General features: G+C 43.1%; 1 protein-coding gene and 1 long non-coding RNA gene across 2 annotated transcripts in view; both read right to left on the bottom strand.

The window, feature by feature from the left end:
- The window catches only part of LOC120996580 (zinc finger protein interacting with ribonucleoprotein K-like), a 655167-nt gene that overhangs the window by 115658 nt on the left and 514906 nt on the right, over positions 1–24603 (bottom strand). The window lies entirely within an intron of this gene.
- Positions 5108–22929, bottom strand: LOC120996599. Its single transcript, XR_005777810.1, has 3 exons — positions 22919–22929; positions 13606–13609; positions 5108–5235 (listed from the first exon to the last, which is right to left on the bottom strand). It is a non-coding gene; the product is annotated as an uncharacterized LOC120996599 (long non-coding RNA).

Raw genomic sequence — 24603 nt, 5'->3', positions numbered from 1 at the left:
TCCATTTCTTCTTTTTCAGCCAATCTTTGGTTGATTTACTAGTATGTTTTGGGTCATTGTCATGTTGCATGGTCCAGTTCCGCTTCAGCTTTAATTTTCTAACTGATGGTCTCACATGTTCTTCAAGCACCTTCTGATACACAGTAGAATTCATCGTGGATTCTATGATGGTGAGCTGACCAGGTCCTGCTGCAGCAAAGCAGCCCCAAACCATGACACTTCCACCTCCATGCTTCACAGTTGGTATGAGGTTCTTTTCTTGGAATGCTGTGTTTGGTTTACGCCAAACATGTCCTCTGCTGTTGTGTCCAAATAATTCAATTTTGGACTCATCTGTCCAAAGAACATTATTCCAGAAGTCCTGGTCTTTGTCAACTTTATCTCTGGCAAATGTCAGTCTGGCCTCGATGTTTCTCTTGGAAAGCAAAGGTTTCCTCCCTGCACACCTCCCATGCAAGTTAAACTTGTACAGTCTCTTTCTGATTGTAGAGGCATGTACTTCTACATCAACAGTAGCCAGAGCCTGCTGTAGTTCTCGAGATGACACTTTAGGGTTTTTGGAGACCTCTTTTAGCATCTTGCGGTCTGCTCTTGGGGTGAACTTGCTGGGGCGACCAGTCCTGGGCATGTTGGCAGTTGTTTTGAAAGCCCTCCACTTGTAGACTATCTTCCGGACAGTGGAATGGCTGATTTCAAAATCTTTTGAGATCTTTTTAAATCCCTTCCCAGACTCATAGGCTGCTACAATCTTTTTTCTGAAGTCCTCTGACAGCTCTTTTGCTCTCACCATGGTGCTCACTCTCACTTCAACAGTCAGGAGCACACCAAACTAAATGTCTGAGGTTTAAATAGGGCAAGCCTCATTCAACATGCAGAGTAACGATCTACTAATTATGTGCACCTGGTGTGATATACCTGTGTGAGATCTGAGCCAATTTAAGAGGGAATACATGTGAGGGTGTCCTATCTTTTTCCTCAGTTAGAATAGGCATTTTTGTAGAATGACATTTACAGAAGATCTTGAAAAGACTTTTCTTCAGTTTTCTTTGTTTAGTTGGATTACTTTAATCTCTCTGTATTGTTGAAACGGAGATGAAATAACCTTTTATTAAAAATGTTACAAAAAACCACATGCTTTCAAAGGGTGTCCTAATTTTTTCACATGACTGTATGTCTACTTCATGTTTTGGATCATTTTGGGAATGATATTTTATTTTTTGGGGATGTTACAAGGTTTAGAAGCAAATCTTGACATTTTTCAGAAATTTTCAAAAACCCAATCTTTAGGGACCAGTTCAGGTCTGAAGTCCCTTTGCGAGGCTTACATAATAGAAACCACCCAAAAATGACCCTATTCTATAAACTACACCCCTCAAGGTATTCAAGACTGATTTTACAAACTTTGTTAACCCTTTAGGTGTTCCACAAGAATTAATGGAAAATAGAGAGAGATACAATTTAAAAATTTCAAATTTTTGTCAGATTTTCCATTTTAATAATTTTTTTTCCAGTTACAAAGCAAGGGTTAACAGCCAAACCAAACTCAATATTTATGGCCCTGATTCTGTAGTTTACAGAAACACCCCATATGTGGTCGTAAACCGCTGTACGGGCACACGGCAGGGCGCAGAAGGAAAGGAATGCCATATGGTTTTTGGAAGGCAGGTTTTGCTGGACTGGTTTTTTGACACCATGCCCCATTTGAAGCCCCCCTGATGCACCCCTAGAGTAGAAATTCCATAAAAGTGACCCTATCTAAGAAACTACACCCCTCAAGGTATTCAAAACTGATTTTACAAACGTCGTTAACCCTTTAGGTATTGCACAAGAATTAATGTAAAATAGAGATACAATTTCAAAATTTCACATTTTTGGCAGATTTTCCGTTTTAATAATTTTTTCCCAGTTACAAAGCAAGGGTTAACAACCAAACTCAATATTTATGGCCCTGATTCTGTAGTTTACAGAAACACCCCATATGTGGTCGTAAACCGCTGTACGGGCACACGGCAGGGCGCAGAAGGAAAGGAATGCCATACGGTTTTTGGAAGGTTTGGTTTGAAGGTTTTTTTGACACCATGCCCCATTTGAAGCCCCCCTGATGCACCCCTAGAGTAGAAACTCCAAAAAAGTGGCCCCATTTTAGAAACTAAGGGATAGGGTGGCAGTATTGTTGGTACTAGTTTAGGGTACATATGATTTTTGGTTGCTCTATATTACACTTTTTGTGAGCCAAGGTAACAAGAAATAGCTGTTTTGGCACCGTTTTTTATTTTTTGTTATTTACAACATTCGTCTGACAGGTTAGATCATGTGGTATTTTTATAGAACAGGTTGTCACGGATGCTGCGATACGATAATATGTATACTTTTTTTATTTATGTAAGTTTTACACAATGATTTCATTTTTGAAGCAAATAAATCATGTTTTAGTGTTTCCATAGTATGAGAGCCATAATTTTTTTAAGTTTTTAGGCGATTACCTTGGGTAGGGTATGATTTTTGTGGGATGAGATGACTGTTTTATTGGCACTATTTTGGGGTGCGTGTGACTTTTTGATCACTTGCTATTACACTTTTTGTGATGTAAGGTGACAAAAAATGGTTTATTTAGCACAGTTTTTAATTTTTACGGTGTTCATCTGATGGGTTAGGTCATGTGATATGTTTATAGAGCCAGTCGATACGGACACGGCGATACCTAATATGTATACTTTTTTTCCCCCCCTATTTTTTTACCAATTTTTTTTAACTTTATTTGGGGAAAATTACGTTTTTTGTTTATTTTTACTTGAAACTTTTAATTTTTTGGGGGGAAAACTTTTTTTTTTCACTTTATTTTTTTGTCCCACTTTGGGACTTGAACTTTTGGGGGTCTAATCCCCTTTACAATGCATTCCAATACTTCTGTATTGGAATGCATTGGCTGTATGAGTAATACAGTGTGTATTACTCATACAGCTTCCTGCCTTCGCGCTGCCTTCCATACCATCGGGTCCCCCCTATAGCCGCATGGGGACCCGATGGCACAGCCGCCCACCGGATAAGGTAAAACCGCAAACCGCAGGTCTGAATTGACCTGCGGTTTGCGGCGATCGCCGATGCGACGGGGGGTCACATGACCCCCCCCCCCCCGGCGTTGTGACAGGATGCCCGCTGAATGATTTCAGCGGACATCCTGTTCCGATTAACCCCCGCTGCGCCGCAATGTTGTTTTAAAGTTAGGACGTACCGGTACGTCCTGGGTCCTTAAGGACTCGGCAAACATGGCGTATCGGTACGTCCTAAGTCCCTAAGGGGTTAAAAGCATCCTGAACTTGTGAGAGGTATAAAAGCGTCAGGAACAAGAAAAAAACAATGTGGATAAATAGAAATGTAAAAGAGACAATAAAAGATAAAAAGAAAGCATTTAAATTATTAAAACAGGAAGGTAGCAAAGAAACACTAACAAAAAGTGAACCCTAAAATGTTCTTCAATTATATAAATGATAAAAAGTATAAACCTGAAAAGTGTTAGTCCTTTACAGAGTGAAGAGGGAGGAGTTGTAGAGTGATAATGGAGGAATAATAGGGGGCAACGAGGGAGGAGAAAGCAAATTTATTAAACTTTTTTTTTATTTATTTTTTATTTTTTTCTCTCTACTGTATTCACTGAGAAAAATGAACACAGATGAAATGCAATGAAATATGTGTCAAAATAAACTCCCCATTAAATGTACCCTGTCTGACCCAAGAAGAAATGCAGTGGTATCTTAAAAGGACTAAAGTAGACAAATCACCGGGCCCACATGGCATACACCTCCGTATCCCAAGAGAATTAATTAAAAACAGAGCCCGTAAACTACAGGCTGATAATATCCGTTGCGGGTAAATGGAAGGTTTTCTAAGAGATGCTATCCTGGAATATCTCGATGAACAGCACAGGTTTATGTGGGATCAGTCTTTTCAAACTAATATAATCAGTTTCTATGAGAAGGTAAGTTCTAGACTGGACCGGGGCGAATCAATGGATGTCGTATATCTGGACTTCACAAAAGCATTTGACACTGTACCGCATAAAAGGTTAGTATATAAAATGAGAATGCTCGGACTGGGAGAAAACGTCTGTATGTGGGTAAGTAACTGGCTCAGTGATTGGAAACAGATGGTGGGTATTAATAGTACATGCTCAAATTAGGTCACCAGTGCGGTACCACACGGCTCAGTATTAGAGGGGTCACTATTGAGGTACCACAGGGGTCCGTTTTGGAAGGGTCACCGTCACTAGTGGGATACCACAGGGGCCTATTTTTTGGCGTTCTGCTGCGTTGCGTCCTTTGGCACTTTTTGCGGGCTCCGTTCTAAGCACAGATACAGGTCCCAGAGTGGGGACATATACCTATCAGACATTGAGGGCATATCCTGCCGATATGCCCCCAATGTCCAAGATTGGAATAACCCTTTAATGACCTTGTGGAGGGGTTGCTGAATAAAATATACATTTTTGCTGACAATAATAAACAGTGTAAAGTAATTATATAGATGTACTACTACAGATGGATAGATTGGACATAGAAGTGGCAGATGAGGTTTAGCATAGGGTTGGACGATATACCGCGGTATTAAGAAATGGCAGCCGTTTCTTAATTACTGCGGTATATTAGTGACGTCATAGGAGCGATCGCACTTGCACTGACCGCTTCTAAAACATCTGCGTCCGGCCGCCTGTGCACATTGCCTGCCAGTTCTCACTGCAACCGCCCCCTCCTCCTTCCTACTTTACCTGGACTCCACCCACCGACCCGAGAACTAGCCCTCATAGGCCACGCTACGGCCACCCTGAAGGCCCAAACTTTAGCAGCCAATGAGAGAGGAGAAAGGACAATGGCATCCCCACAGGCCAGCTGTGAGCCAGGCCTGTACCATTGTCCACAGCGGGGGGGAAACACATGTGGACTAGGGTAATGAATAAACATCTCCTCTCTTACCATCTATTGGCAGGCTCATAAGTTTTTGCAGCAGTCCCTGCATATGGCAGTGCCAGCTCTAGCGTTGAGAAATGGCACCCAAAACAAAAATATACCACTTTACCATTTACTGCCTCCCATATACACATGAACGCCCGACCCCTCCCCATATACAGTGTACAGCACCCGGCCACCCCTGAATACAGTGCACATAGATGGGGTTTACTAGACCCAAGGGGAATATACAGGTCATGAGTCCCACCAGTATAAGCCCCATACAGTATAACGTCTCCTTGTGGCTGCCCCCATACAGTATAACGTCTCCTTGTGGCTGCCCCCATACAGTATAACGTCTCCTTGTGGCTGCCCCCATACAGTATAACGTCTCCTTGTGGCTGCCCCCATACAGTATAACGTCTCCTTGTGGCTGCCCCCATACAGTATAACCTCTCCTTGTGGCCCCCCCATACAGTATAACGGCTCCTTGTGGCCCCCCCATACAGTATAACGTCTCCTTGTGGCTGCCCCCATACAGTATAACGTCTCCTTGTGGCTGCCCCCATACAGTATAACGTCTCCTTGTGGCTGCCCCCATACAGTATAACGTCTCCTTGTGGCTGCCCCCATACAGTATAACGTCTCCTTGTGGCTGCCCCCATACAGTATAACGGCTCCTTGTGGCTGCCCCCCATACAGTATAATGTCTCCTTGTGGCTGCCCCCATACAGTATAATGTCTCCTTGTGGCTGCCCCCATACAGTATAACGGCTCCTTGTGGCTGCCCCCATACAGTATAATGGCTCCTTGTGGCTGCCCCCATACAGTATAACGTCTCCTTGTGGCTGCCCCCATACAGTATAACGTCTCCTTGTGGCTGCCCCCATACAGTATAACGGCTCCTTGTGGCTGCCCCCATACAGTATAACGTTTCCTTGTGGCTGCCCCCATACAGTATAATGTCTCCTTGTGGCTGCCCCCATACAGTATAACGTCTCCTTGTGGCTGCCCCCATACAGTATAACGTCTCCTTGTGGCTGCCCCCATACAGTATAACGTCTCCTTGTGGCTGCCCCCATACAGTATAACGTCTCCTTGTGGCTGCCCCCATACAGTATAACGTCTCCTTGTGGCTGCCCCCATACAGTATAACGTCTCCTTGTGGCCCCCCATACAGTGTAACGTCTCCTTGTGGCTGCCCCCCATACAGTATAATGTCTCCTTGTGGCCGCCCCCATACAGTATAACGTCTCCTTGTGGCTGCTCCCATACAGTATAATGTCTCCTTGTGGCCCCCATACCGTATAACGTCTCCTTGTGGCCCCCATACAGTATAACGTCTCCTTGTGTTTTTTTTCTTTTAAACTGGTTTTTATCGCGATATATATCGTTATCGCGATAAATTTCTTAATATCGTTATTGTCTGAATATTTTTGATATCGGCCAACCCTAGTTTAGCACTGACAATTGTAAGGTTATGCACATGGGAAGGAATTATTATTATTATTATTATTAAAGCGCCATTCATTCCATAGCGCTGTACATATGATAAGCGGTGCACATACATAATACAGACAATTGCACTAATCATAAACAAGACGAGTTACAAACTGGTACAGGAGGATAGAGGGCCCTGCCCGTGAGGGCTTACAATCTACATGGTATGGGAGAAGGACCCAGTAGGTGCAGGTGAAGTTGGTCATGGCGGTATAGAGACAGCAGGGTCACGGGTTGTAGGCTTGTCTGAAGAGCTGGGTTTTCAGGTTTCTTTTGAAGGATTCCACTGTAGGTGAGAGTCTGATATGTTGTGGTAGCGAGTTCCAGAGTATGGGGGATGCACGGGAGAAATCTTGGAGGCGATTGTGGGAAGAGGTGATAAGAGGAGAGGAGAGAAGGAGGTCTTGTGAGGATCGGAGAGTGCATGTGGGGATGTATTGGGAAAGTAGCTCAGAGATGTAGGGAGGGTACAGGTTATGGACGGCCTTGTATGTATTTGTTAGTACTTTGAAGTGAATTCGCTGGGCAATGGGGAGCCAGTGAAGGGATTGGCAGAGGGGAGAGGCAGAGGAGTAACAGGGTGAGAGGTGGATTAGTCGGGCAGCAGAGTTGAGGATAGATTGGAGGGGTGCGAGAGTGCTAGATGGAAAGCCACAGAGGAGAATGTTGCAGTAGTCTAGGTGGGAGATGATGAGGGCATGTACAAGCATTTTCGCAGATTCAAAGTTAAGGAAAGCACGGATGCGGGAATTTTTTTTGAGTGGCAGGTGGTGGAAAGGGCTTGGATGTGCTGTCTGAAGGAGAGGGCAGAATCCAAGGTCACTCCAAGGCAGCGGACTTGGTTGACCGGGGAGAGTGTGCAGCCATTGATCGTGATAGATAGGTCTGTTGGGGGGGGGGGGGGGTGTTGAGCAAGATGGGGGAAAGATGATGAATCCTGTTTTATCCATGTTAAGTTTTAGAAGCGAAAGGCGAAGAAGGATGATATAGAAGATAGACATTGTGGGATTCTTGATCGTAAGGTGGTGTTGTCTGGACCACAGAGGTAGATTTATGTGTCGTCAGCGTAGGAGTGATACTGAAAGCCATGGGACTCTATGAGCTGTCCCAGGCCGAAAGTGTAGATAGAGAAGAGCAGGGGTCCTAGGACAGAGCCTTGCGGGACACCAACAGAGAGGTAATGAGACGAGGTTGCAGGATTGGGAGACGCTAAATGTCCGGTCTGTGAGGTATGATGTGATCCAGGAGAGGGCAAGGTCAGTGATGCCAAGAGATGAGAGTTTGCAACAGAAGGGAGTGGTCAACAGTGTCGAAGGCAGAGGACAGGTCAAGGAGAAGGAGGACAGAGTATTGTTTCTTGGTTTTGGCTGTCAGTAGGTCATTGGTGAGGGCAGTCTCAGTCGAGTGGTGGGGTCGGAAGCCAGATTGTAGGCGGTCAAAGAAGGAGCAGGAGGAGAGGTGAGAGGACAGTTCAGAATGGACATGTTGCTCAAGTAGCTTTGAGGCATACAGAAGAAGTGATATGGGGCGATAACTGGACAAAGAAGATGGGTCAAGTAAAGGCTTTTTGAGGATGGGTGTAATAGTAGCATGTTTAAAAGCAGAGGGGAAGACACCAGAGGTTAGTGATAGGTTGAAGAGATTAGTTAGGGCTGGGATAAACACTGTGGTGAGGTTAGGGATGAGGTGGGATGGGATTGGGTCAAGTGCACAGGTGGTGAGATGTGATCTGGAGAGTAGAGTGGAGAGTTTTCCTTCTGTAATGGTAGAGAAGCGGGTTTTGGGAGAAGAGGACCGAGCAGTTGTGTAGAGGGTCTGTGGGGACTGTTTACTGAAGCTTTCTCTGATGTTGACTATCTTTTGTTTGAAATATTTGGCAAAGTCCTCAGCTGAGAGGAGAGGGTGGGGGCGCTGGGGGGCGGAGAAGGGAGTTAAAAGTGCTAAAAAGTAAGGAATAATGCAAGTCATCCGTACATACTAAATGGTAAAACACTCGGTAACACTGACATGGAAAAGGACCTAGGAATTTTAATAAACAGCAAACTAAGCTGTAGAAACCAGTGTCAGGCAGCTGCTGCCAAGGCCAACAAGATAATGGGTTGCATCAGAAGGGGCATAGATGCCCGTGATAAGAACATAGTCCTACCACTTTACAAATCATTAGTCAGACCACACATGGAGTACTGTGTACAGTTCTGGGCTCCAGTGAACAAGGCAGACATAGCAGAGCTGGAGAGGGTCCAGAGGAGGGCAACTAAAGTAATAACTGGAATGGGGCAACTACAGTTCCCTGAAAGATTATTAAAATTAGGGTTTTTCACTTTAGAAAAAAGACGACTGAGGGGAGATCTAATTACTATGTATAAATATATCAGGGGTCAGTACAGAGATCTCTCCCATCATCTATTTATCCCCAGGACTGTGACTGTGACGAGGGGACATCCTCTGCGTCTGGAGGAAAAAAGGTTTGTACACAAACATAGAAGAGGATTCTTTACGGTAAGAGCAGTGAGACTATGGACTCTTTACTGTAAGAGCAGTGAGACTATGGACTCTTTACTGTAAGAGCAGTGAGACTATGGACTCTTTACTGTAAGAGCAGTGAGACTATGGACTCTTTACTGTAAGAGCAGTGAGACTATGGACTCTTTACTGTAAGAGCAGTGAGACTATGGACTCTATACTGTAAGAGCAGTGAGACTATGGACTCTTTACTGTAAGAGCAGTGAGACTATGGACTCTTTACGGTAAGAGCAGTGAGACTATGGAGCTCTCTGCCTGAGGAGGTGGTGATGGTGAGTACAATAAAGGAATTCAGGAGGGGCCTGGATGTATTTCTGGAGTGTAATAATATTACAGGCTATAGCTACTAGAGAGGGGTCGTTGATCCAGGGAGTTATTCTGATGCCTGATTGGCGTCGGGAAGGAATTTTTTTTCCACTAAAGTGAGGAAAATTGGCTTCTACTTTACAGGGTTTTTTGCCTTCCTCTGGATCAACTTGCAGGATAACAGGCCGAACTGGATGGACAGAGGGCTTTTTTGAGCCTTATAAACTATGTTACTATGTCAGAGTTTGTGGTCTATTAAAGGGGTTGCCTGAGTTATGAAAAAAAAAATATATAGCACTGAAAATCTGATGGGCAGCAATATACAGGGTGGGCCATTTATATGGATACACCTTTAATAAAATGGGAATGGTTGGTGATATTAACTTCCTGTAGAAAAGAGATAACTGGGCACACCTAGGATATTGGTAATTGGTATTTATTAATAAGTTGTGTAAGTTATTAAAAGTTTATTAAAGGTATTTGCGATAGTTTGGAATGTAAAATCACTATCACACTATTACGTAACATACAAAATATCAATTCTGCGTCCCAGTGGCCGGAGTGGAGCCGCAACAGTCACTGCCGGCAATTGAGCAGCCTCACTCCAATCCCTGCGCAAGCAGAACAAATACGAAACAATATGAAACAAATAGGCTACATACACCAAAATAACATTAAGTTGGCGGATTACTGTAACAATAACATATGGAGGTGATAAAAGTGATAAAATAAATCCAATATAAAAGGAATAATGTCCCGGTAACGTTATAAATAGAAATTCATTTCTCCTGAAGGTTTAGCAAAATGTCCAAATATGCCAAGGTACCCACAGGTGGTGTTGTGTAGTCTATTCACAATGGTGCAATAGTTGGGTTCATTCGATCATTAGGCCAGCGGCGTCCCGCTTATGGTCTAAAAATGATCCGACAATTGGACAAAAGTACATAGAGGAACAGTCTTACCGGTGGTGGAGGGTTCTCGCAATGAGGAGAAACCTCTGCCGTCTAACGAAACGTAATCCTGGTTTTTGTGCAGTCGGGTAGGGCTCGCGGTAGATGTTATAAATCACCTGTACGCAGTCGAATCACTGCACGAGGTCCCGCTGGTTTGAGTCCTAATAGAATATCCCAACCTTTCAGGTGGATGTTTCAGATCGGCTGTGCGTGACGAGTCGGCTCAAGATTGTTCCTTTCTCCAGTCGATGCGGTGCACTCGCATATGCTTGAATTTGGGGGGTCAGACCAGACGCGTTTCGGGGTTAGAGTATCCCCTTCATCAGTGGCTATCCGACCTCCCCAAGAGACCATTCTTTTATACTCTGACAAAGAGCTTTACAAACCCCGGTTCAGAATTCAGTTCCGGAAGTCCTGAAAAAAACTTTATATCTCATCGGCGAATATTTTCCTTGTAAGTGTAACGATTCCGCTTTACTTATTCTGCTTATTAGGAAACCATTGTTATGTTTGCACGTTTATACAGTAGTAATCACTTATATACTGCATCATTTGTTGCAATAAAAAACAACTAGATGGCAAAGCTGCGGTTCACTAGCGTCTTTGCTATCACATACCGCCGTCCAGATGATACAATAAAAAATGGTACGTTTATAAATATATATATATGTGATATACAACATATATGTAGAAGATTTCAGAAGATTTTTCGACAAATATCTCACCATTCCACCACTATATATAAAAAATATCTGTGAGAGTGTCTATAAGAACAGGAATGTAGAGACATATAAAAAGTATTTTGTTATATAAAATGAGGGAGATGAGTATTAAAAAAGCACCGTGGTGCTATAGTACAATATATAAATTCTAACTCCAAAGGGTCATATATTAATGCCTCTATAGAGTCGGATATCCATATGCCTAGAGGGAGGAAATCAATATGGGTATTGGTGTACATTCATATAGTAATTTTTTTAATTTTGGTTAAAATTTTAATTTTTTAATGTTTTTAATTTTTTTAATTTTTTTAAATTTTTTTAAAATTTGTCTTGTATGTTATTGGTTTTTTCTGCAATGAGGGATCAAATCTCTATGGTTAGTTGTGTTCTTGCCCAAAAAAATTGGACAAATTCCATAAGTCCCATGGGCATATTGTTCATAATGTTAAACATGATATAGAGACTTTTATCAGCCCAAAATATATGTATATGTGTATACACACTAATACCCATAAGATGTTTCTATGGGAATATTAAAACATATAATAAAATATAATTTAATAAAAAAATTATCAAGAATTCTCTATATAAAAAAAAAAAAAAAAAAAAAAAAACTCTCTCTCCATAAAAAATCCTTCATAAAAAAAATTTTTTCTTTTTTTTTTTTTTTCTTTTTTTTTTCCCCTTCTCCTTCTTTCCCTCCCTTCTTCCCTTCCATAAAGAATCTTCCACAAAGAATCCCTTTCCATAAAAAATCTATTTCCTTTCAATAGAAGTCCCATATAAATCCAAAAGGTTGTGTTAATGTGAATACATATCTCAAAATGTGTACATGTATATATGTTAAAATTGGAGAATAAAAAATAGTAAAAGTCAATAGAAATTAATAGTCGATAAAAATAATGATTATCTGTTTACACAAGGGTTGACCCCCACATGGGAAACTTTATAGATAAACAAAACAAGCCATGAACAGTCGGTCAGGTGCACATGTTGAGGAACCATCGTCAAGGGGGAACCAGCCGGGGCATAAAGCTACTCGGCAAAGTTCACCCTTAAAGATAGGTCCCCAACTAGATCTATAAAAAGCCGAATATTTCATATTCAGCATTAAGACCATCGGGAATCATAGTCTCCATTTCGTAAATTCTCTGGGTTTCCAGTCTTGACATTTTGCTGATATGGTTCCCTTTTCTCCAGCTCTTTGGTACTCTATCTATGGCCGCAAATTTCAATTTAGATGGGTCACTGTTGTGTGCAATTTTAAAATGTTTAGAGAGTGAGTGAGTTTCTACGCCCTTTTTGATGTTGGATATATGTTCCGAAAGGCGTTTCTTGAGAGTTCTTTTGGTTCTGCCTATGTATTGGCGTTTACAGGGACATTCTATCATATAGATAACATTTTCTGTACTGCACGTTAAAAGTTCTTTAATAATATGTTTATGTCCATTAGTGGTTGCGATTATTTCTTTTGTTTGTTTTGCGAATGATGTTAGTTTGCAATTGCCGCATTGGCCACATCTAAAAAAGCCTTTAAGATCCATCCATTTTTGAATTGATGATACATTTTTAGATTGATCATCCTCCTTAATTGTAGGGGCTATCTTGTTTCCCAAAGTGGGTGCTTTAGTAAAAACAATCAAGGGTTTTAATGGAATTAATGTGCCTATAGTTTTTTCTTTTTTGATGATGTCCCAATATTTATGTATGATATTTTTTATCTTACCGTATTCACTACTATATGGTAATATTATTTTAATTTGGTTGTCTATTTTTTCTTTGTGATTATTAGTTTTCTCAGTAAAAAATTCCTCTCTATCCATTTTGGTAACTGTATCTAATGCCACATTTAAAAGGGCTTCTGGATATTCTTTTTTTAAAAATTCAGATTTCATTTTTTCGGCCTCTATTTCGAATTGATCTATCATTGTACAGTTTCTCCTTAAACGCTGGAACTGGCCTTGCGGAATATTAATAAGCCAGCTTGGTAGGTGGCAACTGTTAAATAAAATATAACTGTTCCGCGTTGAGGGCTTGATAAAAGTGCATGTTTTGAGTACATTCTCATCCACGTATATTTTCAAGTCCAAAAATTCCAATGTTTCTTTACTGTTGGATCCCGAAAATTTTAAGTTAAAATCATTACGGTTAATGTCGTCTAAAAACTGTTTGAGTGATTCTGGGCTCGATTGCCATATAAAAAACACGTCATCAATATATCTTTGCCAGAGATGCAAACATAACAATGGTTTCCTAATAAGCAGAATAAGTAAAGCGGAATTGTTACACTTACAAGGAAAATATTCGCCGATGAGATATAAAGTTTTTTTCAGGACTTCCGGAACTGAATTCTGAACCGGGGTTTGTAAAGCTCTTTGTCAGAGTATAAAAGAATGGTCTCTTGGGGAGGTCGGATAGCCACTGATGAAGGGGATACTCTAACCCCGAAACGCGTCTGGTCTGACCCCCCAAATTCAAGCATATGCGAGTGCACCGCATCGACTGGAGAAAGGAACAATCTTGAGCCGACTCGTCACGCACAGCCGATCTGAAACATCCACCTGAAAGGTTGGGATATTCTATTAGGACTCAAACAAGCGGGACCTCGTGCAGTGATTCGACTGCGTACAGGTGATTTACAACATCTACCGCGAGCCCTACCCGACTGCACAAAAACCAGGATTACGTTTCGTTAGACGGCAGAGGTTTCTCCTCATTGCGAGAACCCTCCACCACCGGTAAGACTGTTCCTCTATGTACTTTTGTCCAATTGTCGGATCATTTTTAGACCATAAGCGGGACGCCGCTGGCCTAATGATCGAATGAACCAAACTATTGCACCATTGTGAATAGACTACACAACACCACCTGTGGGTACCTTGGCATATTTGGACATTTTGCTAAACCTTCAGGAGAAATGAATTTCTATTTATAACGTTACCGGGACATTATTCCTTTTATATTGGATTTATTTTATCACTTTTATCACCTCCATATGTTATTGTTACAGTAATCCGCCAACTTAATGTTATTTTGGTGTATGTAGCCTATTTGTTTCATATTGTTTCATATTTGTTCTGCTTGCGCAGGGATTGGAGTGAGGCTGCTCAATTGCCGGCAGTGACTGTTGCGGCTCCACTCCGGCCACTGGGACGCAGAATTGATATTTTGTATGTTACGTAATAGTGTGATAGTGATTTTACATTCCAAACTATCGCAAATACCTTTAATAAACTTTTAATAACTTACATAACTTATTAATAAATACCAATTACCAATATCCTAGGTGTGCCCAGTTATCTCTTTTCTACATTTATCCCATTTTAGCAGCGGGGTGACGCTGCTAAAACTGAGAGCACCCTATTTGGTGCATCAACCTCCCTGTGCATCTAACTTAACCTTTACTGATATTAACTTCCTGTTTGTGGCACATTAGTATATGTGAGGGGGGAAACTTTTCAAGATGGGTGGTGACCATGGCAGCCATTTTGAAGTCGGCCATTTTGATTCCAACTTTTGTTTTTTCAATAGGAAGAGGGTCATGTGACACATCAAACTTATTGGGAATTTCACACGAAAAACAATGGTGTGCTTGGTTTTAACGTAACTTTATTCTTTCATGAGTTATTTACAAGTTTCTGACCACTTATAAAATGTATTCAATGTGGTGCCCATTGTGTTGGATTGTCAATGCAACCCTCTTCTCCCACTCTTCACACACTGATAGCAACACCGCAGGAGAAATGCTAGCACAGGCTTCCAGTATCCGTAGTTTCAGGTGCGGCACATCTCGTATCTTCACAGCATAGACAATTGCCTTCAGATGACCCCAAAGATAAAAATCTAAGGGGGTCACTGGATATGCGAAATTGCTACATGATGATGTGTTTCCCTCTTTATGCACTGAAGCTGGCACGTTCCCTGAGTTTTTCCAGCAAGATGGTGCACCACCACATTATGGGTGTCAGATCCGAGCATTCCTAGATGAACAGTTTCTGGAAAGTGGATTGGTCGTCGTGGGCCAGTTGAATGGCCCCCAAGGTCTCCCGATCTGACCCCCTTAGACTTTTATCTTTGGGGTCATCTGAAGGCAATTGTCTATGCTGTGAAGATACGAGATGTGCAGCACCTGAAACTACGGATACTGGAAGCCTGTGCTAGCATTTCTCCTGCGGTGTTGCTATCAGTGTGTGAAGAGTGGGAGAAGAGGGTTGCATTGACAATCCAACACAATGGGCAGCACATTGAACACATTTTATAAGTGGTCAGAAACTTGTAAATAACTCATGAAAGAATAAAGTTACGTTAAAACCAAGCACACCATTATTTTTCTTGTGAAATTCCCAATAAGTTTGTTGTGTCACATGACCCTCTTCCTATTAAATAAAACAAAAGTTGGATTCAAAATGGCCGACTTCAAAATGGCCGCTATGGTCACCACCCATCTTGAAAAGTTTCCCCCCTCACATAACTTCCTGTTTGTGGCACATTAGTATAATATCACCAACCATTCCCATTTTATTAAGGTGTATCCATATAAATGGCCCACCCTGTAGAACTAGAAGTCCCAGCTGTATAATGACACTGCTAAGGGAGTGGATACAAGAGCTGCCCTGAGTGCTGGGAGAATCAACAGCAACTTGTAAGTGTAGAACTACAAGTCCCACCTGTATAATGACACTGCTAATACACACAGGATCTTCCCCCTACCTTCTTGTGCAATGCTCTCTCTAGTCTGTCAGCTCCTGTGCCCAGAATTGTCACTGCCTGCAGCTACCCAGTGTATGCAGCTGAAGGGGTTAAGAATCCTAGGAGAGAGCAGACAGCCGGTGTTCCGTTAAATTATGGTACCTGTTAAAATATGGTACCCTTGTCACTTCCGCTATGTATCTCGTCACTTCCTCTATGATGTACCGCTTGAAAAGGAGGTGTGATCGTTGTAGTCGGCACCAGATTAGCTGAAAAGAAGGCGTGTTGGCGTCTGCGCAAAGCCAACCTGGGTACCATAAATCGACAGTACCCTCCCTCCGCGTGCGTTCACAGGTGCTGAAAGTAAAATTACAGTACCCAGGTTGGTTGTTTCGTCCCTCCCTCTGCGCGTTCACAGGCGCTGAATGTAAAATTACAGTCCCTGCGTGCGTCCCTCCACTTGGGTACCGTAATTTTACTTTCAGCGCCTGTGAACGCGTGCGAAGGGAGGGTACCGTCGATTTTATAGTACCCAGGTTGGCTGTGCGCAGACGCCAACACACCTTCTTTTCAGCCAATCTGGTGCCGACTTCAACGATCACACCTCCTTTTCAAGCGGTACGTCATAGCAGAAGTGACGAGATACATAGCAGAAGTGACGAGATACATAGCGGAAGTGACGAGGGTACCAGATTTTTACAGGTACCATAATTTAACGGAATACCGGCAGTGAAGGGGGGCGTGGCCAGCACAGCGACGTCTCGGTTACAGGCTTGTAAACGAACTTTATCAGAGCAGGGAGAGAAGCTGACATCACAGGTCATGTGACCCTCAGTCAAATCTGATAAACCAGGCACTGGAGATGTCTAGACCACACTTTTTCAACCCATACTTTCATTCATCCTTTCTCATGAATGAAATCCATTGTGGTGGTGTATAGAGCCAAAAATGTTAGAATTGTGTTGATGTCCCAATATTTATGGACCTGACTGTATGTTTCAGCCTCCGATTTCCAGATAAATGCAGTCTTTACTTTATTCAAGAAAAACAATCCAAACAGCAACAGATACAGTGGGTAACCTACGCGTTTTGGCTGTGTAGCTCACCCTCATGAAGTCGCCCTCAAGGACAATACCAATAACTGGTCATGGGATCCACCACTTTTGTCATGTTTTTTTTCCTTAAAAATGAACAACGTTGGCAGTTTGGTGCCATCTGCACAGCAGGACAACACCAACGTGAAATGGGGTTTCTTGCGTCTTGAGGTTTTCATGGTTGTGGATTTGGCACCTTTCAGATCAACAGTTCTGTTTGAAACATCAAAGGTTAATGGGGTTGTCCACCATAAGTATAAAACACAATAAAGTGCCCCAGACAATAACTAAAGTCAAGAGGTATTTGTATCATGAGAGATATATTGTGCATATATACTTAGTCTACTGCAGTCAGCAGAGCATGCTCCCATCGATGAGAGGCGGTGTGGGCAAGCATCTTCAGAGGAGCGGCCGGTCACATGACCTCTCTGCCTACGTGTGATGACATAGTGACAACAGCACCTCCGGTGTCCTCTCATCAGTCCTCCAGTCACATAACTACGCAGAGAAATCCAGAAAGCTGCGGTGGTTTCAGCAAAGTGCAGTTCTCTGAGACAGGTTTGTTTAGGTTCTGCTGTTTTAAAGAGACCCAGGGCTAATGTCTGTGATTGACCATAATGCCGATCGCAGACCGATGCCATGGTCTTTTGTAACCACAGCATCTGAGGTGGCTTTCCCCAAGTGTGCTGCACCACATATAGTGGCCCGCAATGCACAGGTACCAAAGAAATCCTTTGGAAGCACTTTGTACTGCTTCCGTGGGCTTCTGATCCGTGCCTCCGCTCCATACAGGGCCGATCCTACACGGGGTGCAGTGGGTGCCCCGCACCCCAGCGCTGTCACCCGAAAGGCGCCGAGCGAGCCGCCGGGACTTTTTTTTTTTTTACTTTTTTTTTTTTTTTAAGCCGAGCAGCCGAGCCGCCGATTCGCCGAGGAATCTGCGAGCCGAGCAGGATGTCAGTGACGACGTGACGTCAGAGCCCGCGGCGCGCCGCCTCTGCGGCTGGAGATCATATAGCTCCGCTCGGCTCCACCCACCTCTGCCATCTTCAGACAGCGTGGTAGCTAGGAGGGCCAGGAGGCAGAGGAGGGACTGGAGCGAGCGGACAGCGGAGCATTTTAAAGCTGCTGCTGCCTGATTCAGCTGAGCTGATTGAGCCTGCCCACCAGTGCCTTGAATGCCTTCTGCCTGGTCTGGCTAGACAGACTGAGTGGCGTGCCATCGATCTGATCATCTGCCTGCTGGCTGCTGCAGTGCCTTGCGAAGTGGGTGCTGACTGCACCTGACCTGGCTGGCTTCCCTGGCTGCACCCTGTGTGTAAGTAATACTGTTACTGTGTGCCATTAAATGCAACCATTGTGCCCATCAAACTGCAGCCACTGTGCCCATCAACATGCAGCCACTGTGCCAATCAACATGCAGCCACTGTGCCCATCAAAATGCAGCTACTGTGCCCATCAAAATGCAGCTATTGTGCCCATCAAAACACATACTGTGGCCATAAAAACACAGCCACTGTGCCCGTCAAACGCAGCCACTGTGCCCGTCAAACGCAGCCACTGTGCCCGTCCAAACGCAGCCACTGTGCCCGTCCAAACGCAGCCACTGTGCCCGTCCAAACGCAGCCACTGTGCCCGTCCAAACGCAGCCACTGTGCCCGTCCAAACGCAGCCACTGTGCCCGTCCAAACGCAGCCACTGTGCCCGTCCAAACGCAGCCACTGTGCCCGTCAAAATGCAGCCACTGTGCCCATCAAAATTCAGGTCACAAAGAGGGCCTCTGTTAGAGAGCCCCCCCTCCAGGATCCATTAGACCCCATTGTAGTTGCCTAATATATCCCACCCCTTGACATGTGTCATTGTAATAATATAATCAATGCTATTCACTTCACCTGTCAGTGGTTTTAATGTTGTGGCTGATCAGTGTAGTATACATTTGCTTTTCCCCTTAGATGTCTAGCAAAAAAACAAAGTTATCAGGATGTCAATACAAGCAACGCCGAAAAAGAAAGGAAGAAGCTTTGAAAAAAATTACTTCTTCTATTACAAGCTTCTTACAGCCACAGTCTTCATTAAGCAGTGGTCAAGATTCCCTTTGCACTGATGCATCAACATCAAGCAAAGAGTTAAGGTCCAGTGTCATAGACATTTCACATAGGGGAGAAGGAGAAAAAAAATAAACAATTGGAAGAATCAGAATGTGATGATGATCTGGTACCCGTGGATCCCGAGTGTTGTACTGAGCCAATAACAACTGGAGATGTAACTTCAGGTTACATTGTTTCAGCAGCAGAGATGCATTTTGACATTGAAGAGGAAGATATATCTGATGTTTCCTCTGAGTCAGACACTGAGTCTATTGTACTTATGGATGATGAAACTGAAATGGAACTTGAAGAGCCATCAACAGCATCACATGGAATCTCAAGTGATCCTGCTTTCTGGCCTGAAAATATAGATGACCAACACAGAATAACTTTGATAAAAATTGGTCCTGTTCAAGAAAAGGCTTTTACTTTTCCAAAAGATGATACCAACAGGAGCTTTTCTATCTCTTACTACCAAAGAGTACTGGATAATGGAGAGAAGATACCAAGAAATTGGTTGATCTATTCTACAGCTAATAATTCGGTCCAGTGTTTTGCTTGCCGGATATTCAACAGTGACAATATGGCTTTGGCCTCAAAACAAGGCTTTAATGATTGGCAGCATCTGACAAGACATTTAAGCCGACATGAAAAAACCACAATCCATATCACAAATTATAAGAAATGGATGGATCTTTCAAGAGCTCTGGAAAAGGGAACAACCATTGATCATATCAATCAAAAGATCATTAAACAAGAAGAGAAACGCTGGTATTCTGTCATACAGCGAATAATCTACATTATCCAATATTTAGCAGGACAAAATCTGGCGCTTCGTGGCTGTGATGCCCGTTTGTTTCAAAACAATAATGGTAACTTCCTGAAATTGGTTGAAATGATAGGGAAATTTGATCCCATCATATCTGAACATATTCAGAGAATTCAGTGCTCCATTTCACAGCATTCACAAATGCCACATTATCTCGGTTACAAGATTCAGAATGAGATAATTGCCATAGTTGGCACAAAAATAAGAGAAAAAATTATACGAAGCCTAAATGAGTCCAAATATTTCTCCATTATCCTGGATTGTACTCCTGATATGAGCCACACTGAGCAGATTAGTATTGTTGTCCGATTTGTTGTTCTAGATCAAAGTGCAAAAAAAATTGAAGTTCGAGAACACTTCCTTGATTTTTGTCCAGTAAACAATACAACATCTGAAGGACTGACATCCTTTTTACTGGCCCACCTAAAGAACAATCACATTGCAATTGAGAATATGCGTGGCCAAGGCTATGACAATGGCGCAAACATGAAAGGAAAACATAATGGTTTGCAGCAAAGAATACTCAATATCAATCCAAGAGCCTTTTTTGTGCCATGCAGTGCACATACTCTCAACTTGGGGGTGAATGACGCTGCAAAGATTTCATTCCTGACAATAGATTTCTTTGGCATCGTTCAAGAACTTTATGTGTTCTTTGCCTCATCCACCCAACGGTGGCAAGTACTCAAGGAGCACGTTACAAATCTAACTTTAAAACCACTCTCCGAAACCAGATGGGAAAGCAGAGTTGCAGCAATTAAACCCTTGCGATATTTCCTACCTGAGGTATTTGATGCACTGTATGACATCTCAGATGATGACAACAGGGACATTAACACTAAACATCAAGCTCAATCCTTGGCAACGAAAATAAAATCATTCAAATTCATCTGTTCCATTGTCATTTGGTATGAATTATTATCAAAGGTGAATGTGATCAGCAAAATAATGCAGCAAACAACATCAAACCTATCAGGCTGTGTACAGGAACTGGAGAAGTTGATCAAGCACTTGGTGGAATACAGGTCTGATGAAGGCTTTGAGAATGCGCTAGCTGATGCCAAAGAAATAGCTGAAAAGCTTGATTGTGAAGCAAAATTTCCTGATGCATTTACAATTAGACCTCGACGGAAAAAGAAGATTTTTGACTATGAACATGAAGATGAGTCTCTTGCAGACCCTACACAATATTTTAAAGTGAATGTTTTCTTTGCCGTTTTGGACACATCCATCCAGTCCATAAATGAGAGATTCACATTACTTCAGAGCCACTGTGACACATTTGCATTTTTATATGAAATCCCAAAACTTGGGATGGACAAAAAGGATATATTGAAGTGTTCCATGGATCTGCAAAACAAATTAACTGACAGCCAGTTATCCCACTCTGACATTAATGGAATAGATCTTTGTGATGAACTGGACACCATTCGACCTTTTCTAACCCAGGAGATGACAGTCACCAACATCTTGCAGTATCTAGTGGAGAATAACTTGACCAACACATTCCCAAACCTTTCTGTTTCACTGAGAATATTGATGACACTTCCTGTAAGTGTAGCTGCTGGGGAACGTTCATTTTCCAAACTAAAGCTGATAAAAAATTATCTCCGTTCCACGATGTCCCAGGCAAGACTTACCAACTTATCCATTATATCCATTGAAAAATCCTTCTGCGAAGACTTGGATATAGATGATGTGATTAGAAATTTTGCTGTTGCCAAGGCTCGAAGAGTTCGTTTTGTTTGATTAAATAATCAATGTGTACACACTGCATGCATCCTTTCCTAGTGTCTCACAACTAGAAGATAATGTACCAACATTTTTTGGGAGACTGCAGATGTGTGTTTTCAATATTTAGTTGGGCTTGGATGTTTTTCTTAAGAAAAGGCGTGCCACTCTACCCCATAGCCCAGGCATTTGAAGAATACTGGAGATTGTTGTCACATGTACCACCTTACAGCCAGCACTTGCCATATATTCCTGCAGCTCCTTTAATGTTGCTGTAGGCCTCTTGGTCGCCTCCCTGACCAGTTTCTTCTCATCTTTTCATAAATTTTGGAGGGATGTCCAGTTCTTGGTGATGTCACTGTTGTGACATATTTTCTCCACTTGATGATGACGGTCTTCACTGTGTTCCATGGTAGATCTAATGCCTTGGAAATTCTTTTGTCCCCCTTCTCCTGACTGATACCTTCTAACAATGAGATCCCTCTGATGCTTTGAAAGCTCTCTGTGGACCATGGATTTTGTTCTAGGATGCGACTAAGAAAATGTTAGGAAAGACCTACTAGAAGTGCTGAACTTTATTTGGGGTTAATCAGAGCACTCTAAGACTAGATTTACATCTAGGCTGCTGTGCTGCCTTGATGCGTTTTTCAGGCATGTTTTGCAGTGCTTTTTGTGTTTTTAAACCCTCCTTTTTGCATGCAGTTTTTATGCATTTTGTGTTTTTTTTCCTCTTTAAACACACTGTATATAGCTGGTTGCTAAGAAGGAGGCCGGGAAGCAGGCCACTTTAAGTTTATTTAACTTTATTTAATTGATATTTGCACTTGATTGTATGCATGAATCTGTTATTTGCACTTTAGTTATTGTATTTATTGAAAATGTAAAAAGTACAGAATCAATCTATCTTGCATATTTTGCATCTGTTATTATAGATTTTCTGCTACCTCATTTTCTGTTCAAAAATGTTATATTGTTCAGTTCATATTTATAGTCCAAGTACACTATTTGCACTATTTGATTTACATGCACTTGACACAGATTTGTCAATAAATAAAACATTTATTTTGACTTGTCAAAGCCGTTGACTAAGTTATTGTCAAAGCAAATTGGTGGGGCTGAAGTTGGGGGCTGAAGTTGTTGCCATAGAAACATTGTAAAGGGGAGGAGTTAGTAAGATAACCACGCCCATGTGGGGGGCGCCAGAAATATTTCTGCACCCAGGCGCCTGTGACCCTAGGATCGGCCCTGGCTCCATACCACTCTGTACCTTGCAGATTGCAGACCCATTCAAGTCAATGGGATGTTTGCGGTCCGGGGCAGACACACTTGTGTGCACGAGCCCTTAGACTGCAAATGCTAATTCACAGCAGTCTATAGGAGAAGCAATCTAAAGATCGCAGGATCAGATCCCCCTGGGAGGGCTTTTTAAAATATTAAAATCATCCCTCTTTCTCCAAAATAAAGTTAAAAATAAATATAAAGTAAAAATATAAATTAACTTTGGCACCACCACTTTAAAAAAAACAGCTATCACTACTTAGCACTCCCTGCCCATCCCCCACCCCTGGGTGCTTTTAATCAGAGTAAGGCCTCATGCAAACGTCCGTTGTGTGCATCGGCGGCCGTTGTTCCGTTTTTCGTTTTTTTTTCGCGGACCCATTGACTTTCAATGGGTCCGTGGAAAAATCGTAAAATGCACCGTTTTGCAGCCGCATCCATGATCCGTGTTTCCTGTCCGTCCAAAAAATATGACCTGTCCTATTTTTTTCACGGACCCATTCAAGTCAATGGGTCTGTGAAAAAACACGGATGCACACAAGATTGCCATCCGCGTCCGTCATCCTTGTCCGTAGGCTACTTTCACACAGATGGATACGCTGATCCGTCTGCATAAAAGCTTTTTAGATCTGAGTTTTCACGCCGACAGTATATTCTAACACAGAGGCGTTCCCATGGTGATGGTGACCCTTCAAGTTAGAATATACTAAAAGAACTGTGTACATGACTGCCCCCTGCTGCCTGGCAGGTGCTGCCAGGCAGCAGGGGGCAGACCCCCCCTCCCTCCCCCTGTATTTAACTCATTGGTGGCCAGTGCGGCCGCCCCCCCCCCTCCTAATTAAAATGACCGACCCCCCATCATTGATGGCAGCGGAGAGTTCCGATCGGAGTCCCAGTTTAATTGCTGGGGCTCCGATCGGTTACCATGGCAGCCAAGACGCTACTGCAGTCCTGGCTGCCATGGTTACTTAGCAATTTCAGAAGCATTATACTTACCTGCGATGTCTGTGACCGGCCTGGCGCTCCTCCTACTGGTAAGTGAAAGGTCTGTGTGGCGCATTGCTTATAGCACAGACCTTTCACTTACCAGTAGGAGGAGCGCCCGGCCGGTCACAGACATCGCAGGTAAGTATAATGCTTCTAAAATTGCTAAGTAACCATGGCAGCCAGGACTGCAGTAGCGTCCTGGTTGCCATGGTTACCGATCGGAGTCCCAGCGATTAAACTGGGACTCCGATCGGAACTCTCCGCTGCCACCAATGATGGGGGGTCGGTCATTTTAATTAGGGGGGGGGGGCGGCCGCACTGGCCATCAATGTGTTAAATACAAGGGAGGGGGGGCGACCGCACTGGCCATCAATGTGTTAAATACAAGGGAGGGGGGGGGTGGCCGCACTGGCCACCAATGAGTTAAATACAGGGAGGGGGGGTCTGCCCCCTGCTGCCTGGCAGCACCTGCCAGGCAGCAGGGGGCAGTCATGTACACAGTTCTTTTAGTATATTCTAACCTGAATCGTCCCCATCACCATGGGAACGCCTCTGTGTTAGAATATACTGTCGGATCTGAGTTTCACGATCTAACTCAAATCCGATGGTATATTCTAACATAGAGGCGTTCCCATGGTGATGGGGACGCTTCAAGTTAAAATATACCATTGGATTGGAGAAAACTCCGATCCGATCGTATAAAAGGGACTCCTGACTTTACATTGAAAGTCAATGGGGGACGGATCCGTTTGCAATTGCACCATATTGTGTCAACGTCAAACGGATCGTCCCCATTGACTTGCATTGTAAGTCAGGACGGATCCGTTTGGCTCTGCAGAGCCAGGCGGACACCATGTCCGTGGATCCTCCAAAAATCAAGGAAGACCCACGGAAGAAAAAACGGTCACGGAACAACGGAAATCCGTTTTGCGGACCGCAAAAAAACCTGTTGTGTGCAGGAGGC

Source organism: Bufo bufo, chromosome 3 (genome assembly GCF_905171765.1).
Source record: "Bufo bufo chromosome 3, aBufBuf1.1, whole genome shotgun sequence".
In the NCBI taxonomy this organism is placed as follows: Eukaryota; Metazoa; Chordata; class Amphibia; order Anura; family Bufonidae; genus Bufo; species Bufo bufo.
This window is presented reverse-complemented; position numbering and strand designations above follow the sequence as displayed.